The sequence below is a fragment of the Dendropsophus ebraccatus genome, chromosome 7 (genome assembly GCF_027789765.1).
Source record: "Dendropsophus ebraccatus isolate aDenEbr1 chromosome 7, aDenEbr1.pat, whole genome shotgun sequence".
Taxonomy (NCBI): domain Eukaryota; kingdom Metazoa; phylum Chordata; class Amphibia; order Anura; family Hylidae; genus Dendropsophus; species Dendropsophus ebraccatus.
Window position 1 is genome coordinate 28,295,553 of NC_091460.1, and position 21,252 is coordinate 28,316,804.

The 21,252-nt window shown below is 40.5% G+C and overlaps 1 protein-coding gene across 8 annotated transcripts in view; it reads right to left on the bottom strand.

The window, feature by feature from the left end:
• Window positions 1-20,291, bottom strand: part of CTNNA2 (catenin alpha 2) — a 1,387,623-nt gene extending 1,367,332 nt beyond the window's left edge. For 7 of the 8 annotated variants that reach the window (XM_069977185.1, XM_069977181.1, XM_069977187.1 and 4 more), the window contains exon 1: window positions 16,988-17,139. The gene's annotated coding sequence lies outside the window, so the exon portion shown is untranslated. Of the gene's footprint in view, window positions 1-16,987; window positions 17,140-19,967; window positions 20,097-20,257 lie in introns of those variants that run through there. The other variant, XM_069977183.1, reaches the window with a different exon arrangement.
• Between the last annotated feature and the right edge of the window lie 961 nt (window positions 20,292-21,252).

Below are 21,252 nucleotides of genomic sequence, written 5' to 3' on the forward strand. Positions count from 1 at the left end.
CCCATTTTACGGGACAAGTGGCGTGCAAGCTAAAATTGTTACCTTGGATAATACAGACTTATACTTTCAGTGGTGTATTATCTCCAGGCTATAGTTCAGCCATGATTTGCATAACAATCGCTGCTTTTTACCATAATTTTGCACAAATCAGGGCAAAACTGCAACCAGGAGACAATGGAGTAACAGTAGAGAACAAACTGAAGGACCTTATCATGTGACAATGATGTCACCACAGGTCCTTTACAGGCTGCATTATTGAAAAAAAAGACTAAAGCTAGTGTTTCCATAGTTACAGTGGGTTGGAGGGGCCCAAGCTTGGTGAACAGCCCAGTGCCCATAGTAAAAGTAATCCGCCCTTGGGTCAGACACACACACATATACACTATATATATTATATACACTCACCGGCCACTTTATTAGGTACACCTGTCCAACTGCACGTTACCACTTAATTTCTAATTAGCCAATCACATGGCGGCAACTCAGTGCATTTAGGCATGTAGATATGGTCAAGACAATCTCCTGCAGTTCAAACCGAGCATCAGTATGGGGAAGAAAGGTGATTTGAGTGCCTTTGAACGTGGCATGGTTGTTGGTGCCAGAAGGGCTGGTCTGAGTATTTCAGAAACTGCTGATCTACTGGGATTTTCACGCACAACCATCTCTAGGGTTTACAGAGAATGGTCCGAAAAAGAAAAAACATCCAGTGAGCGGCAGTTCTGTGGGCGGAAATGCCTTGTTGATGCCAGAGGTCAGAGGAGAATGGGCAGACTGGCTCGAGCTGATAGAAAGGCAACAGTGACTCAAATAGCCAACCGTTACAACCAAGGTAGGCAGAAGAGCATCTCTAAACGCACAGTACGTTGAACTTTGAGGCAGATGGGCTACAGCAGCAGAAGACCACACCGGGTGCCACTCCGCTCAGCTAAGAACAGGAAACTGAGGCTACAATTTGCACAAGCTCATCGAAATTGAACAGTAGAAGATTGGAAAAACGTTGCCTGGTCTGATGAGTCTCGATTTCTGCTGCGACATTCGGATGGTAGGGTCAGAATTTGGCGTCAACAACATGAAAGCATGGATCCATCCTGCCTTGTATCAACGGTTCAGGCTGGTGGTGGTGGTGTCATGGTGTGGGGAATATTTTCTTGGCACTCTTTGGGCCCCTTGGTACCAATTGAGCATCGTTGCATTGCCACAGCCTACCTGAGTATTGTTGCTGACCATGTCCATCCCTTTATGACCACAATGTACCCAACATCTGATGGCTACTTTCAGCAGGATAATGCGCCATGTCATAAAGCTAGAATCATCTCATACTGGTTTCTTGAACATGACAATGAGTTCACTGTACTCAAATGGCCTCCACAGTCACCAGATCTCAATCCAATAGAGCATCTTTGGGATGTGGTGGAACGGGAGATTCGCATCATGGATGTGCAGCCGACAAATCTGCGGCAACTGTGTGATGCCATCATGTCAATATGGACCAAAATCTCTGAGGAAGCTTCCAGCACCTTGTTGTATCTATGCCACGAAGAATTGAGGCAGTTCTGAAGGCAAAAGGGGGTCCAACCCGTTACTAGCATGGTGTACCTAATAAAGTGGCCGGTGAGTGTATATATATAGCATTTTCTGCTATAAGACTACTTTTTAACCCAGAAAAATCTTCTCAAAAGTCAGTGATCGCCTTATACTCCGGGTGTCGTCTTATAGGGCAGGTGCTGAAAATCTTTGGAACCGGACTGGAGAATTTGCAATACTGCATACGGTGGGGGGAGCTAAAAAACGGCCTCATCTCTGCCATATGCGGCGACTGTATGAAAGGCAGAGCAAGCTGCAGGCGTCCTTATTATGTAAAAAAAAAAGAGATACAGTAGAGTGGTGCTCTTTCACCCGTCGGGCCGCCCTTGTATCCTACCGGTATTACTATACCTCCTTCTCTGCCTCTCAGATCTCGCTGATGTCTGATATTTTTTATTAATTAGGCTGGAAGAGGGGTAGTCTTATCCGGGAGTATATCCCAAACTCTATATTGTGACTGAAAAAGTTGGGCTTCGTCTTATACGCCGGAAAATATGTTATATAAATAAACTATAAATATGTATTCTATAGATATGTATTGGACCGGCCAGACCACTGCTTTTAGAGCAGAGTGGTGGTCAGTAACCTAGACAACAAACTGTCAGCAAAAGAAAACGAGCAGCATATCGGGAGGAGGATAAATGATTGTACACGCAAAAATATTTAACTTGACGAGTCCTATAAGTATATTAGTTCAGATGGGACTATCCCTTTAAATCAGTCGTAGTTGTTTAGGGGAAGTTGAACTATTATGGTAGCAGCTAGGGATACCTCTATGCTAATTCTGAAAAATAATGGAGTAGAGTCACAATAGAGACCAATAAACTGAGCACAAGACAAATCATGCTGTAAGGGAGCTGTCTGTATTGTTTTCATGTTTTCCCAGAATCCCTAGGGCTGCATCCAACTTCTTCAGCCACCGTTATTCAAAAACCAAAGATCAGACTAGGGCATGCTCGAGTTGTGCTCCTTTCTAGTGGTAGCACGTAGCACTTTAGTACTTCATTGTTTATTACGAAACAAGAATTTTATTATTCATGTAGTTATTACAGGAATTTATACTGCGATGGCTTTGGACAGAATCTTTGGGGGACAGTGAATTTGAGACTATCCTCCAGTGATATGTTTGAGGTTTTAATAGTTTTTAGCTTCATTGTGGAAATCAGAGAAATGTTTCATGTGCGTATTTGGAATAAATAAATATTTGGCTCCTAAATTTCATTTGTTTGAGTGCACTTTCATGCTATTGCATACTCTTTGTTTCAATGTGGTATTAATAAGCAAGGATAGTAGCACCATTATACTTAAGTGGTACCCGCCCCATTCTTACATATATTGCCTCAGTCAGGTCAGATCATAAGTCCTAGAGGTCAAACCCCATCAAGTATTATAAGGCTATAGGAACACCACCTTCAGAGTCCTAACCACTCGCCGTATAAGACTTAACATCTTCCAGCTCACACCGATCTTTAGAACCTTACCACTATTTTTTTTCCCTTTTGAGTACCCCTTTAAGGATCTCACAGGTTCATTTGCGCATGGCCATGGACAGCTTGAGTCCAGCAGAGCCATAGTGGGAAATCTCTAGTATCACACATGAGAATGATGGTTGACCTCAGGGAGATTAACCAAAACACTGCAGAGACTCCATCACATGTTTCTAAACATCAGTGAATGGTGGAACATTGCTTCCTGGGAAATCAAATATGCAACAATATTGCAGACACACCATCACATGTTTCTTAACACCAGCAAACTAGCTAGACCTTCTACTGGGAAAGAACAACCAAGCCAAGGGGGGGTCTCCAGTTAGGAAACCTCCTTCCAACAAACCATGGTCAAAAATTGCAGGACTTGGGAAATACCCAATCATATCCATCCACAGACACCTGTTTTGGGGTATTTGCCCCTCATCGGCATGGAGTAGGATTCTGGCTAGTGGCAGCAAAGCCTAGTAAAGGGGCAATGTTCCTAGATTCACTGACGTTGAAAAACACGATAGTGTCCTTGTGGTGTTTTGGTTGATCTCCATGAGGTCAACCATCATTGCTCTTGAATGCACTTACTAGGCTTCGTTCACACTAGCCAGAATCATACTCCACACTGATGAGGGGCAAATACCTAGAAACAGCTGTCTGTGGATGGATACTTTGATTGGGTATTTCTCAAGTCCTGTCATTTTTGAATTTGGCCTGTTGGAAGGTGGCGTCCCTGACTGGAGACCCCCTTGGCTTGGTTCTTCCTTCCCGATAGAAGGTCTGGCTATGTTACTCTACAATTTCTACTTTCTGTCCTGAATTCTCGGCGTACAATTTTAAGTGGTTTTGATTGATTTCTGTACAGCTTTGTAGTGACATAATCTGCAAGGATTCCTACATAAAAGGACAATATATTTTATGATGTTTCACATTAGGCGGCTTCATGGCTGCTGCTTTCCGAGCACCCATCTATCTACCGTACACAGCCACCATTGCAGATCCTGAGGATACGGCTAGGACTCTGTTACCCAGCAGGAGCGCAGTCTCACTTACCATGCATGGCTTATTAAAGACCTGACAAAGACCATTGGGAGTAATAATATCACAATCATCTGTATATGTGGCATTCTCTGTCCTATCAATTCCAGCACAAGTACCCTCCTGGCGACAATGTATGAACTATTCTAAGTGGATGCCAGAAAAATGACCTGTTTCGGATTTTTTTAGAGAGGCGCGCGTTTTCGGAATTGCTATAAAGAAATGAAAGCTTTTTCGGTTTCAGATTTCCAGCTGAGCTCACCAAATAGGATCTGCATAACACGGGTGATGAATAAGCTACAGATATGTGCTGCCAAAAGACGTAAGTAAGCAAATAATGTCGCTATATAGGCAGAAGAAGGAAAACATGCATTGTATACGGATAATTCTCTGGAGAAAAAACAGACATGGCTGCACATCCATATACTTTTAAATGATCACTCTGCTTCTCAGCACCATATACTACTAACATCAGGAGTTAGTGACCTTTTGATTATAGGGCATAAGCCCACACACACCGCCAAGGTTACTGATATGTGTGGGTTCCTAACTAAAAAATGGTGCAGCCCCACATAGCGGCCGCCACCATAACAACAACAGTGCTGGAGGGGGAAGCAACCAATTCGCCCAGCAGCTCCAATTCTGTTGGTCATAGCCTCCCCTGGGCTCTGGTCCACACCGTCCCTAGACACTGCACCACCACTGCAATGGCTGTCACATAAAAGATACACCCCATGGCACAGAAGCAGAGTGGAAAGCACAGGGTAAAGGTTTTTTCCACTCTGCTTCTGTCCTGTGTGGTTTGGTCCCATGCAGCGGTCATTGCTGTGGCGGCATGGTGTCTGCGGGTGTTGCAGCCCAGAGCCCAGGGTGGTGATGTCTTTCAGCATTGGGGCTGCTGGGCTTCTGAGTCGCTCCTCCCCCTGGCGCTGATGTTTTTGCGGTGATGGTCTCCGCCATTTTTTAGTTAGGGACCACACTTTATCAGAAACCTTTAGGTGGTGTGGGGGCTTATGCACTTTGACAAAATGTGAATAATTCCTGATGTTAGTAGTATATGGTGCTGAGAAGCAGATGGTCAGTCATAAGTATATGCATGTGCAGCCATGTCTGTTTTTTCTTCAGAGAATTATATAACGTATACATAATTTAAGTGAGATACCCAAACAAGCCATACGTATATTCTATTGCCTAAAAACATATAGACTAACTAAGATGTAGATTTCCCATCACAGAAAATTAGCTGTCACAATGGAAAAATAATAGGTCCTACAGAGGTGGAAGATGGCGTAATACCCTTATATTGTATTGTACATAGAAGGCTATTACAAGAAGATCATACTCTTAGTACAGAAACCTAGGGATTCTACATGTATTTAAGGTCGGGGTACATGGCCCATGTTGCTGTAATGAAGCACTTGAAGAAGGACATCCAGATGTAGCTTAATCCCAAGATCTTTGTAATAGGTTAATAAAACCCCCGCCCCAGAGGAACTGAATAGATTGTACATAAAATTCTATAGGGTCATACTTTTAGTAAAGAAACCTATGGATTCTACTGCTATTGACATTTTGGGTACATGGCCCATGCTGCTGTAATAAAGCACTTGAAGAAGGGCTTTCATATGTAGAGTAGTTTGATTTCAAGATCCGTTTTATAGGGTAGTGAAACCCTTTAAGTAATCCCGCCCCAGAGGAACTGAATAGATTGTACATACAGTAGATGTCTATACACCAAACACTTAGTAGCAAAACTGAATTCTACTGCCATTAAGGCTCTGGGTAGATGGCCCATGCTGCTGAAATAGAGGACTTGAAGAAAGACATCCAGATATCAGGTAGTGAAAATCCTTTAGTAATCCCCGCCCCAGAGGAACTGAATGGATACGAGGTGAGAAGACATTGGCAGAAGCATGAAAAGGGGTGTAGAAAGGGAAACAAACATCTTAATCTTTACTATGGATCTCTAGGGGGAAGGCAGATACAATCTACATAAGTGCAAAGTGGGTGTCAATGCATTTTCGCACTTTTCATACTCCAATAGTCTACTAGTGCATTTTACAAAAAGACTCCATACATCATACATTTCTAAATTAAAGAAACCTTTACAATGTTATACAAATGATAAGCATTATTTCCCTATAAATATAAAGGCAGGCTCATACATCTGCAGTAATGTCTATTTTATTCAACAAACAAGTTACACAAAGAGCAGTGTCCTTGCTAAAAAGAGCAGCATCATAAGCAATAAATAAACACATTATCATATGTATAAAAACATTGCTACAGTATAAACAAGAAAGGTGTTACCTGCATTATGTTTATTTTAACAGGAATATACGTCAATTAAAGTATTGTATAGTTCACCACTAAAGAAAATACCATGACAGTGCTACATATCTACTATAATACTGCTCTTATGTACAAGAATATAACTACTATAATACTGCCTCCTATATACAAGAATATAACTTCTATAATACTGCTCCTATATACAAGAATATAACTACTATAATACTGCTCCTATATACAGGAATATAACTACTATAATACTGCTCCTATATACAGTACAAGAATATAACTACTATAATACTGACCGACACGGTGTGGAGTTAGCGTAGGGACCCATGTGGACCAGAGGACCTGCGCGGTGGTACACGGGGCAATATGGCTTGATCAATTCATATACAGACACTCTGGTGTTGACTTTTAATATAGGCCTAGCGGCATTAGTATCAGCCATAGATGGGATGTGCAGCCGTTCCATTCTCTCCAGTTCGTATAACTACTATAATACTGCTCTTATGTACAAGAATATAACTACTATAATACTGCTCCTATATACAAGAATATAACTACTATAATACTGCTACTATATACAGGAATATAAGTACTATAATACTGCCCCTATATACAAGAATATAACTACTATAATACTGCTCCTATATACAAGAATATAACTACTATAATCCTGCTCCTATATACAAGAATATAACTACTATAATACTGCTCCTATATACAAGAATATAACTACTATAATACTGCCCCTATATACAAGAATATAACTACTATAATACTGCTCCTATATACAAGAATATAACTACTATAATACTGCTCCTATATACAAGAATATAACTACTATAATCCTGCTCCTATATACAAGAATATAACTACTATAATACTGCCTCCTATATACAAGAATATAACTGCTATAATACTGCCTCCTATATACAAGAATATAACTACTATAATACTGCCTCCTATATACAAGAATATAACTGCTATAATACTGCCTCCTATATACAAGAATATAACTACTATAATACTGCTTCTATATACAAGAATATAATACCGCCCCCATGAGTATGTATGTACAGTATTTACAGCTATATTTTGCCTCTGGATGGTGTTGATCTACTACTGTACTAACTCTTTAATTCTGTTATAATCCACAATGTAAAACCAACACTCTGATAATCATAATATTCTAGATAGCCAATTATTATACAAATAAGAGGCGTAATATGCTGAAAATCCAATGACTATTAAACAGGATATTGCAGTCCGAACAACATTGCAGTTGTGCTTGAGTAATAACGTATGCTAACAGGATTTGCAGAGCAAGGCAGTAGAGATCCAAATGTAAGCATAATAATAATAACTATAATAGTAATAAGCGTGTGGTATAATGCAATGTGTGCATTCCAGGAAGAACCTTCTCATTTAAACAGTAAAAAAAAAGTTGCAATGAAACAAGTTTCCCTTATTATATGATTATTATATGAGATCAGCTTTGTCCAGTTTTCTGTCCTTAAAGGGGAACTCTACTCAACAGCTGGAGGGGGTCTACATTCAGGGCCATCTTTGAAAGCAAGAGTAGAGAATGGATACAAATAGTATCTCTTACTTTGGAGGACCTGCATTACAGTTACAGCCCATTGAAGTCACTAAGTGTAATGCCTCCTCCTTCCTGTAGGGGCTCTGTGGAGAAATGAAGCATATGTTGCCAGTTATGACTGCTAACAAAATTGCCAAATCACAAAGTAGTCACAAGCAAGTCACAATGGCACATGACTTGCATTAAGGCTAGTGGTAGCAAAACCGCATAGGGCTTGCAAACTGCGACTAAAAATTCATCACTATTACATGACCAAAGTCTAGCCTTAACAGGTCTTAAAGGGGTTATCCAGTCTAACAAAACAAAAAAACAAAAACATTTTTATAAAAACTAGTTAAAGGAAAAGTCTGGGCATATTTATTTCTTTAAACAAGTGCTGGGGAGGGGGGAAGGTAAAAGAAAAAAAAGTAAAGTGCTTTTAGCTCCCCCGTTCCTGTGTTGGTGGCCGTGTACCACCACTCTGGTCCCCTGCTGTTTCCTGGTTTTAGCCAGACCAGGGTCGTGACGTGTTTAGTCCACTAAGCCAGTCAGCGGCCGAAACGGGAACCCGCTACAGTTGCTGACTGGCTGAGCGGACCACACACGTCAGTAGTCCTGGATATTCTTGAGCACCAGCACACGCCACCGGCTGCTGATTGGCAGTGTTCTATATATATATATATATATATATATATATATATATACTGTATGCAGGCAGGTAGCTGTCAATCAACATTTGGAGGGTGGAGAGAGAGGCGCAGCACAAATCCCATTCTCCTGCATATCAGGAGAACGGCCAAACAGAATGATGTAAGTAATACACTGATCTGTTCAGCATTTCTGTCACTAGTTTATGCTTCCCTCATTTAGGATGCCATAAACCTAGTTACAGATTCCATTGTATAAGGCTTAAACCCAGAATCATCTGAGGCTAACCTGGCTTCTTTAAGGATATTATATAGCCTGTAGTTTACCCTTGTCCTCTTCTGCAACCAGAGGGAAGGAGAAAAATAGAGAAACTGGCACAAAGTATCAGAGTGCAATGGATCTGCAGCCAGAAGTTTGGGTATCCATGGAGGTGACCATGCTGGGTCGGTACTGGGCACGACCCAAGTTCTGATCCAATTGGGGTCATGAGCATTACCAAACTTCAGGTGGCAAACAGATTGCACGCCGATTGGGTCCAATGCACACACCCCATAGGACTAAACTAGGAGCTTTCAGGGCTTCATGGCAAGACCTAGTGCAGCATGGCACAGAGACTTCATTGCAGGTAATGTCATTTCTGGGACCAGGGACACAAGCTTTTAGAATCCCAACATTGGAGCAACACTGATGGAATAGAGATAGGGCCAGGAAACACGGCATAATTCCGTGGCGAAACTCTCCGCCTCGCTCAGTGTCCTGCTTTGAGCGAATGGGAGAGTGCTAGCTCGTCCGCTTCCTCTCCTCTCTGTTCAAAGAATGAACATGTTAGTTCATTGAGTGGAGAGCGGCAGCAGCGGACGAGCGAGCGGCCGTCTCCATTTACTTACAGCAGCACACTGAGCACGGCGGGATTCCGTGGCGATCTTGCTCAGTGTGAACTGCCCCATAGAGGTAGGACACGCTTACCAGACCCCCCTGCCTTGAGCTCACTGTACTGCTCAAGTGTTAGACCCAGCTTCAGAGAGAAACCACCTAAGACCAGATGACTACGAGAGATGAGCACAACTCAAGCATGTTCAAGTCTGATCTAAGGACTACACGTTATATGTACCCACAGACGCAAACCCCCAAATATTTCTGTCCAAGCCACTGTTATTAAGAGGCTATAATTCCATTTCTTGAAAGATTAAGAAGTTAAGACGTAAAGAAGTTCTCGCTCTCCTTCTATGAACTTGTATCGGAACATATTTTTCAATGGATTCTGTTCATTTGCAAGGAACTCAAAGAAATACATATTTCTGCATCGATTTTTATCAATTTACTCAGAATCAATTTTCTTTCCTTTTTTTTTTTTTTTTGCTGAGCTACAACGCAGCACACGCTGTTATTTGGCCCAGTTAAACAATGGATCTGTCAACACATCATTTTTTTGGGTCCATACACAAAAAACACGGAGTAAGGATTTCTCTGCTGGATACGCTTTGTGCATTTGACCCAGTGTGATATCTATGTATTATCCAATGTACGGAAAATTGTGATAAATTCAATGCTTCAAAAACAGGTGGCGGATTCTTATTACGGCATTTAGAATTCACATATCCACTCCGGAGTCTTTTTTATTGGTAATTATAGACAACAAAAACTGAAACGAAATGGTAAAAATTTTACAGAATAAAAAAAAAGGTTACAAAATTGTAAAAAAAAAATTGGGTACAAATGTATAAAGAGAGCAGGTAAGATTTTATATACTGAACACACATACTATACGGTATATTATTTGTGGATACCTGCAGCTCTAGTAGGTGACATTTAACGCAGCATTGATACGGGATGACTTGGCAGCGGACTAGATAAATTTACTATGATTTATACAGCTGGCAAAGTCACAGCAAAGTCAAGGGCTTCTTAGATGGATGCCCACATACTTTCCTTACGGGAAGCTCAACTGGTCATTGGAAGACTTGTAAATGACTTCTAGAGCTAAAAACATGCCTATGAGAAGATATATAAGTCCTAAAAACAACAGCTACTAAAGGCGGGAAGAGAGCATCTGTTTCCTTTGATTTTTTTTGGGGGGACACCTCTAATGACCTCTAATGTTTTGTAGTCCTGGTGTCTTCTGTGGCTTTTGCGTTCCCCAAAGCAACGTGCCAATAAAGCCACCCCCTTGACACTTGGCCCAGATCTAACTATTACCTCTACATTAGAGATGAGTAAAACTTGTGCACGCTTGGGTTCTTCTGAATTCTCACATTTGATTACCGGTGGCTGAGGAAGATGGATGTAGCCCTAAGGCTGCCTGGAAAATATGGGTCATAGGCTGTATCCATGTTTTCCAGAACTCTGTAGGGCTGCATCCAACTTCTTCAGCCACCGGTAATCAAATGCTAAGCGTTTGGGTTTGGTCAATCCCAGCGTGCTCAAGGTTCGCTTATCTCGACTTTACATCCTTTTTTGTTACATCCGTGTCATATGGGGCAGGGGGACTTTTTGAGTCCTCTGAGGCTTCTCGGCTTTTAACTGTACTTTATTACGGTTAGTCACCTGCATAGAACCAAAAGGCTTTTCCCATCTTCTAGCACCACAGCATTGACTATGAAAGCAAAAGACAAAGGGACACTATCTTGTTCAGCAACAAGGTATTGGAAGTGGTACGGTCATGGGGTGGCTTATAATTAACACTAAAATAATGCTGGAATAACTTCCCTAAAGGGGTTATCTCTGCAGTGATACCCTGCTTAGCCAATCACTGGCCATGATGCGGTCCCGTCTTAGTGATTGGCCGAGCAGGCTGCCATCACTGAGACAAGTCCATCTTGGAAGTGAGATCAATTAGCAGGTGACCTGGAGACTGATAGAAGGACACTGGGAGACTTATGCAGAAATAACAACACACTGGGTTTGTCTGAACCTGAACACTTTGCATTTGATTACCGGTGGCTGACGAAGTTGGATACAGCCCAGGGAGCCCTGGATAACATACCTACAGCCTATGAGGTATCCATGTTTTCCAGGCAGCCTTAGAGCTGCATCCAACTTCTTCAGCCACCATTAATCAAATGAAGAGCGTTCAGGTTTAGACAAACCCAGCGTGCTCAAGATTCCCTCATCTCTAATGTTTACCTCTCCGTACTCCCCCAGAGTCCTCCTAAGGGTCTCCAGGTCCCCTGCTAAATGATCCCTAGAATTTCCCTCATCTTTAGTAAGCATAGCTTCTTTATTGTTTTCTATATACTTTCAACAATATATAAAAACTTTTCTCTCAATGGATAACCCCTTTAATGTCCCTATTACTCGACTGTATGAACATTTTCGGCCAAAATAAAATGTCCAATGTTAAATTCACCAGGCTAGACCCACATATACTCATTCAAGAGGGTAAGAAATGGAAAATCCTATCCAAGACCAATTATCACACTTATAAATCAAGTTGAGCCATATAAGAAATTATGCTGTGGCACCTGGGTGAGAATAGAGATGAGCGAACAGCGCTGATGTTCAGGTTCGTACGAACTCAACCATCGGTATTTCACTCCGAGGGGAAGGTGGAGACAGCCCAGGTCCCACCTGGAAAACAGGAATACAGCCTGGGCCATAGGTTTCTGTTAGTCGATCCGAACCAGAACGTTCGGTATTTGATTAGCTGGGGCTGCTGAACTTGGATAAAGCTCTAAGGTTGTCTGGAAAACATGGATACAGCCAATGACTATATCCATGCTTTCCACATAGTCTTAGGGCTTTATCCAACTTCGACAGCCACCGCTAATTAAAGGCCGAAAGTTCGGGTTCGGATCGACTCGAGCATGCTCCAGGTTCGCTCATCTCTAATTCCTGTTTTCCTGTATTCCTGTTTTCCAGACGGGACTCGGGTTGTCTCCACCTTCCCCACGGAACGGGAAGACTGCGGGAGTCACATACCAATGGTTCGAGTTCGTACAAACTTGACCATCAGCGCTGTTTGATCATCTGTAGTTATGAACAGGATTTATTATACAACTTCCCCTATGGAAGTAAGAGTCTTCTCTGCCTTTATGGTTAATCACCTACAACGACACATTGGTTCCATTTCTACAAAACTCCTACTAGAGCCAACTCGTAGGTCAACATGTAATGTTCACAATATTCAAAGGCCAATATAACCATTTAGTAGGAAGGACAGACCTTACTCTCTAGGGACACCACAACATGCACTTGTAACAAGTCTATCACTCTAGTCTGGTCAGTAACAAATGTCGCTCTCTAGAGTGCTTAGTCTTGATTAAGCTGGAAAATAGAAAAGTTTTGCATTTTTAATGTACGAGTCAGATGGTCAGAAAGCTTTTTAATGTAGAAGACTATGGGATATAGGAACTGCGCTGCTTGGAAATGCATTAATGTGACATTATATTCAAATCTGTTAAATTGGGCAGTGCAAGCAGACAGACCCAGACCTAGGAACATAAGCACCTAAGATAATAGGCGACAATAGTTCCAAAGCTTTATTGTCACCAGGTGTAGATATGTCATATTTATTTAAAAAAAAATTAAAGGAGAAGTCTGGGGAAAATTTTTATTAAAGTATTGTATATACACTTACTACAGGAAATGCTTATAAAGTGTTTTTCCCTGCACTTACTACTGCATCAAGGCTTCACTTCCTGGATAACATGGTGATGTCACTTCCTGTATAACATGGTGATGTCACTTCCTGTATAACATGGTGATGTCACTGCCTGGATAACATGGTGATGTCACTTCCTGGATAACATGGTGATGTCACTTCCTGGATAACATGGTGATGTCACTTGCTGGATACACTTCTTTCTTTTATCCAACAAGATGGTTACATTGAGTTCTGTGGCCTCTTTATACAGCTGCAATCTCATCTCAATGCCTGATGTCACATACATGGTAAGGCTATGTTCACACAACTTATATTTTCGTAAAAGTATGCATACTTTGTACGAAAATATACGTTGCCTTGCCTTCTATGGGATCCTGGCCGGAGTGTATACACATAATATACACTCCGCCCAGGATCCCTAGCGGCGCCACAAACAACTGACATGTCAGTTTTCTGTGGCCGATATTCATTGAATAGCGGCCGCAGAAAACCCTGTCAGTGCACACTATGGAGTGAGCAGCTCCGGCCGCTCGCTCCATAGTGTGCAGTGGAGAGTTACGATGCGGGCGCGCACGGATGCGCCCCCATCAGAACGCTGCGGTCCTAAAGACCATCCAGCCAGTACTGCGGTAGCGGCCAGGATGATCTTTTCTGAGACGGCCGGGTCACGGAACGGGCGATCTCTTACAATGTATGACCATAGCCTAACCCTGGTAATTACATTATATCTGAAGAAAGAAAGCCCAGTCCTATGTAAAGCTTTTCATGTAACCAGCATACACGAATATTTTTGGTAACACTTACAAAAACTTTACATAAAATACTTGTTAGACTGCCACCTAATAAGAAAAATCCCCCCCCCCTTTATAATTTTCTCCATTTCTACCATAAAGTGAACCATACATATAATAATTTTATTTGTTTATTTTTATCACCAAGTGATAAAACCCTTTAAGGCAACCAACATACTGTAGACTTTAGAAGCCTCTTGATTTGGCAGTCACCAAGTCATAAGCAATTGTCAGGGACAACAAGTGCAAACGTTCCGCACCAGTAACAAACCCTAGGCTCTTTATAGAATGTGTCCATCCTAACGTTACACTGTTATACACGTTGATCCAAGCTGTGGTTTTCCAGCATGTGCATAATGGGAACTTTAGTTACCCAACAGCTGGAGATCCACATGCCGCAGGCCATCGTCCAACAAGTAAATCAGGACACCTCAGGTATCTCATAATTACCGCAGATGAGGGGTGAAAAGTATCCAGAGCAACAGAAAGGTTACAGTAAACCAACACACGATATTGCATTCATAGTAATAGCCTAAACCAATCCATAAATACCGATTACCCCTCCAATATATTTGGTTTGTGAGCATTAAACATAGGAAAAGCAGCCATGCATTTATTAGAGGTGAACAAATCAATTGGCCCAAGTTACCAATCCCCCAACTTAACAATCAATTGTGTAAATTAACAAGCAAATCACATCACTGAAGTTAATAAGTGCAATAGATGAAGGGCAAAATTGGAAAAAAATAATAATAAAATGGACATTGTAAGCCCAAAAATGAAAAACATCCATAGACAATAGAGTTTGTGTCACAGTCCCAGTAACACATACTGAAGAAATATAACAAAGGCAACATCCACATCCTCAGCAGCAGCAGCAGCAGCAGGCGATGGCATCTACATCAGCAATCACATTATAGTCCCCCTCCGGAGGATTCACAGTAGTGACCCACCACAGAGCCAGCCAGGAGGATTGTTACACAGGGCAATGATTCACTCAGTGACAACGTGTAGAAGAGAGGAGCCAACCCTGGACATCCCCATCAACTCAGCACTTCCTATATTATACATTATACTATGGTAGACAATGCAGATAAATAGGTGAGTAACAATAATAATAATAATTAGACATCTATTATTGCCAAACACTATATCACTAATAATAATGATAATAATAATGATAATAATAATAATAATAATAATAATAATAATAATAATAATGTCTACCAATAATAATAATAATAATAATAATAATAATAATAATAGACATTTATTATTGCCAAACACTATATCACTCAAAATAATAATTATATCAAACACTATACCACTACTACTACTACTACTACTACTAATAATAATATCTACCACTAATAATAATAATAATAATAATAATAATAATAATAATAATAATAACTATAAACAGACACATAATTCTATGCCACTAATAAAAGAAAAAATAATATTATTGATAATAACAGACAGAAATTACCAGATTACCAGTGCACTAATAATAATAATAATAATAATAATAATAATAATAATAATAATAACAACAATAGTAATAATAATAACAATAAATGGATAGATCATACTACCTCATGTTTTACCAATATTAAGACAGATGATAAAAAAATAACAATATTATGTATTATTATTATTATACAGTTACAATAATGCCAATAATATACTGCCAAAAAAAAAAAAAAAAATCAAAGACAGATAATACCATTACACTACATCTACTATTATAATAGTAATGCCAATAAAAAAAAAAAAAAAAAAAAAAAAATATTATCATGACTTAAAAATAATCAAAACCTGTAGTAATATTTATTATTATTATTATTATCAATATAGAATATTTGCCTGCAATGAATACATCATTCCTTACAGCATCAGCCATTGGTATATACAGTATTTCTCTGCAGACTAGAAGTTGTTCTTGGTCTCCTGGCTCCCTGTAAACTTAGCCCCAGCCTGGACCAGAAGACTTCACATAAGGAATCACAGCATCCAGCACATAGGGAAACTCTTGGAAGTGCTGAGGTGGCACTAACCAATGAAGAATACCACCGAGCAGGCAATTTGAGAATATAAAAGTGTAAATGAAGCATTAAACAAAGAAAAAGAACAAAAAAAACATGAATGGGAATTGCCGTCTAATAGTCCATAAAACACAACCTGAGTCGGCATGTGTGAAGTTTAAAATCCCATCTATGATTTTTCATAGAATTTCTTATAGAAATTATTATTTTTATTTTTTTTAAAGTTGAAAAAAAATGGAAAAATTCTAATAAAAAGTTGCATTGAATTTAAATCTTTTGCCAAGTCATTCAAGATCCTCTTGTCCCCTGCTGACCCTACAGTCCCCAGAATGCAAGATGTCCCTAAGCAACCCTACAAAGCAGGTGGTTTAAAAGCTTCAAAAAAATAAAATAAAAAATTGAGAGGCCTAATTTTATATAAGCATGCACAATTCAAAATATAGCCCCCCCCCCCCACACTGCCCGCCGCCAGCTGGTCAGTATATGGCAGGGCATGCAAGGAGGGTTACAGGAAGAAGCAAAGGGGAAAGGGACCTGCAGATGTCTGCTATTATATTATTCCCATCACAAAGGAGGAACACGAGGGAATAAAGAAAGGAAAAGCGCTCTTCCCTGTACATCAGCAGCCAAACCCCCCCTCTCCTCCAGCCTCCCTCCCATCAGATCAGCATCCTTCCAACATGCCTGCCTGCAATGAAATCACACCAGGCAAGCTTACTAGAGGACCATTGTTGAGTGTAGTGCTGTGCTCATGGAGACCGGCTGATGCTTGCAACAGTGGAAAGAATTTTTCAAAAAAATTGCAAAATTTTCGGTTTAAATTTTCAATTCAAAAATTCCATTTCATTGGTTAGATGCCCTGGTACCCAGACATCTGACATTTGCATTGAGAGTAGGATGGATGCATGCACACAACTACTCACCTCGCCGGTGCTCGCCTCCTCCTGGTGTATTATAAGAGTATAATCCCACAGGGTGCAGAGGGCAGTGATATTGTAGGGTGTCTGGTGTGTATGGTCTGGCAGGGTGAGTGTATACAGCGGCAGCAGTGGCAGCAGCAGGGCTCTGCTCTCCTCTCCAGTGACAGCTCCAATGTGTTGTATGTGAGAGCTCTGGTCTCTAGGAACCAGCATCAGCTGAGCTCAGCTCCACCACTCCCCTCTATGCTCAATAGCTACGCTTTCTCTTTTCCTTTTTTTTTTTTAATCAGCTTTATTGAAACGCAGACACCATCTGTGGCATGAGACGCTACTATACAGGAGCGGTGTAGTCATATAAATCACTGCACCGGCTCCAATGGGTTATTGTCTACCCTACCTTTAAGTCGTTGGTTGCCGCTTGCATATATCAATAGAAGAGATGGAGTCGTCACTTTATAGGTCCTTCTGTGTATCCTTAATCCCCCGGGAGTATAATGTGTATTGTGTAATAGTGACAGCGGTGACAGGAGGGATACACAGCGTTATATCACAGCCAGTGCTGGAGAATATATTATATGGAGGGGTATAATCATCAAATGTGCAAGAAGATTAGATAACAGTCATAGCCTGAGCTACAAAAAAGTTTTGCAATATGGTATCTATTTATCTATCTATCTATCTATCTATCTATCTATCTATCTATCTATCATCTATCTATTTATCTATCTATCTATCTATCTCCTATCTATCTATCTATCTATCTATCTATCTATCTATCTATCATCTATCTATTTATCTATCTATCTATCTATCTCCTATCTATCTATTATCTATCTCATATCTATTATCTATCTATCTATCTATCTCCTATCTATCTATCTATCTATCTCCTATCTATCTATTACCTATCTATCTATCTCCTATCTATCTATCTCCTATCTATCTCCTATCTATCTATCTATTTATCTATCTATCTATCTATCTCCTATCTATTATCTATCTATCTATCTATCTATCTATCTATCTATCTCCTATCTATCTATTATCTATCTATCTATCTATCTATCTATCTATCTATCTATCTATCTATCTCCTATCTATCTATCTATCTATCTATTATCTATCTATCTATCTCATATCTATTATCTATCTATCTATCTATCTATCTATCTATCTATCTATCTATCTATCTATCTATCATCTATCTATTTATCTATCTATCTATCTATCTCCTATCTATCTATTATCTATCTCATATCTATTATCTATCTATCTATCTATCTCCTATCTATCTATCTATCTATCTCCTATCTATCTATTACCTATCTATCTATCTCCTATCTATCTATCTCCTATCTATCTCCTATCTATCTATCTATTTATCTATCTATCTATCTATCTCCTATCTATTATCTATCTATCTATCTATCTATCTATCTATCTCCTATCTATCTATTATCTATCTATCTATCTATCTATCTATCTATCTATCTATCTATCTATCTATCTCCTATCTATCTATCTATCTATCTATTATCTATCTATCTATCTCATATCTATTATCTATCTATCTATCTATCTATCTATCTATCTATCTATCTATCTCCTATCTATCTATCTATCTATGCTGTAGAAACGAGTGGCACTACAGGTCTCAGCGATGCGGGTGCCAGTTGGCTTGGTTCTGACCACGAACCTTTGATCCAAATAGAAAGTGATGACCAGCGGCACACCAGTTGTGTGAAAACAAAACGTGATGATTTATTCGTGAATCAATACATCTCAACAGGTGCAACACAGTCTAGCACGACGTTTCGGCGGGGATCCGCCATTTTCTTGAAAGTGGCGGATCCCCGACGAAACGTCGTGCTAGACTGTGTTGACGAATAAATCATCACGTTTTGTTTTCACACAACTGGTGTGCCGCTGGTCATCACTTTCTATCTATCTATCTATCTATCTATCTATCTATCTATCTCCTATCTATCTATTATCTATCTATCTATCTATCTATCTATCTATTTATCTATCTATCTATCTATCTATCTCCTATCTATCTATCTATCTCCTATCTATCTATCTCCTATCTATCTATCTATCTATCTATCTATCTATCTATCTATCTATCTATCTCCTATCTATCTATCTCCTATCTATCTATCTATCTATCTATCTCCTATCTATCTATCTATCTATCTATCTATCTATCTATCTATTTCCTATCTATCTATCTATCTATCTATCTCCTATCTATCTTCTAATATATATATATATATATATATATATATATATATATATATATATATATATCCTATCTATCTATCTCCTATATTTCTATCTGTCTCACCTGTATCCACTCCCAACATGATCTAAAGGTATTTTGCTGATTTTAGGACACAGCCATTGCTTGATTTTGTTTTTCTGTGTCTATGCATTGACTTTTATTATTCTACCACCCTATTACCTACAGTGTCCCATACACTTTTATAGACAAGGGTCTGGTAGGTGGGAGGCTCAGTTTGGCTCAGCCTTACATCCTCTAGAAGGAGGGAGATACTTTAGCTCGTCCAGGTTAGACTGCAGCCCTCCAATGTCAGTCATAAAGTGTTAGCTCACCCATAAGCAAACAATGGACGATGCTTCAGCTCCTCAATAGCTTCTCATAGACAGCTGGTTGTATCCAGGAGGCTGGATACAACCAGGCCGGCCGGCAGACTGAGAGGAGGCTTGGCTGTCCCAGGATAGTGGTCTCTGAACATACCATTCTTATAGAGAACTGTGTCTCAGTGGGGGATATCAAACATAATTCTAATGGTTATAGCCTCCAGAGCCAAGTGTCCACCATTTTGTTCCCTGGTGGTGGTGCAGGCCTTGTCATCCTATGGAACTTCCTCATAGCTCATGTATTTCCTCCAATATCCATGATCCAGAGAGTTCTAACCAAAATGCCCAGCTTCAATAATTGTGGCAATTCCTTACTCACCACTTACTCCGGTTTTCCCAGATGAGTTGGGGTCAGTTCTTTCACTTTACAGAGACACAAACTTCCAGGTCACCTGTCTTTGTCCAAATGTCTTGAGGCCCTGGTTGACATCTTGGAGGCTTACAGGGCCTAGTAGAACAGAAGTTGTAGTAAACACCTATGACCAGTCCATAGGAATTGCAACTGATGTAATGGCCTCTAGACATAAATGCGGAATGATGATGCCGGGATTTCCGAATTCCAGTCTGTGTACAGACCATAAATTGCAGAACATGTGAATGCCCCCTTACCTTAGGAATGCTTTCTAATATGCCCACAGCAACCAATCACAGCTCAGCTTTCATTTTACCATGACTTAGAAATATTTAATAGCTGAACTGTGATTGGTTGCTATTGGCAACAAACATCATTTCCACTGTAAGGCTGCTTAATAAATCTGGGCCTATGCCTTTCTGCAGACCAACCTGTTACCAGTTTTCTGACTGCCATTTTAAAAGACTCAAAAGGGGGATTTATCATGACTACATTCGTCATATATCCGCAAAAAGGTCCAGATTTTTTTTTGTCTGCTAGCGGGCATAAATCATGGTGGCAATTTACCGAAGCTGGTATAGATTTGAGGCTGCTGCATGTGTGCACATCTCAGCAGATCTGGCGTGGGGCATGGGTTTTAATAAATCTACCATGGTCTTTAAACAGATTTCTGCTTGGGACCTTAAAGGGGGACTATCAGCTGGTTAGACAAATCTAACCTGCTGATATGTCCCTGCTGCACAGGAGATGCCGAGGAGGAAGCTATATCTGTTACCTTCCTCTTCAAGGCTATTCGGGTGCAGATAGTCCACAGTCTGGTGCGACAGTTAGGGGCACTGCCGGCCCCTTTCTACTGATAATGAATAGGGCCAGGCCGGATCGGCACTACGGATGCGGGCAGTGCTCCTAACGGTCTCAACGGACCATGGAGCAAATGACTAACTGCACCAGAACGCCGCAGAGGATGAAGATAAGACACATACCTGCCTCCTCAGCATCTCCGGTGCAGTAGGGACATATCAGCAGGTTAGATTTGTCTAGCCTGCTGATAGTATTACTTCAAAGGGAAACTATCACCTCTCTTAGGCCCTGTTCCCACTGAGCAAAACTAGCAGAATTCCGCGGCGGAATTGTCCGCCGCGGAATGCCGTTAGCCTCCCGCTCATAATGGGAGTCTATGGGAGGCGCGCGCTCCTGCCCTGTCCGCGCTGAAGAATGAACATGTTCATTGGTTAACAGTGTCACCTAGGCG